This window comes from Trypanosoma theileri (assembly GCF_002087225.1).
Source record: "Trypanosoma theileri isolate Edinburgh chromosome Unknown TM35_Tth_77_V1, whole genome shotgun sequence".
In the NCBI taxonomy this organism is placed as follows: Eukaryota; Euglenozoa; class Kinetoplastea; order Trypanosomatida; family Trypanosomatidae; genus Trypanosoma; species Trypanosoma theileri.
Window position 1 is genome coordinate 12,969 of NW_021639919.1, and position 247 is coordinate 13,215.

A 247-nucleotide genomic window follows, 5' to 3' on the forward strand; every position below is an offset into this window, starting at 1 on the left:
GCGCCTGTGCCTGTTGTTCAATTTGACACTAGCATGAATAATATCGACATATGGACATCATGCTATAGATATTTTTTTGTGGGAAAGTCAAGTATGGAAACTGCGGTAATTCCGATGCTTTTACACATAATTTTGTGGATGTTAAGAAGTTGAAAAACTAATCAAATATCGACCCACCCAACATTTCCTTAAGCGCAAGGCGTCGATTGTCAATTTCTTTGATCGAATCATAAAATTCATGCTTATA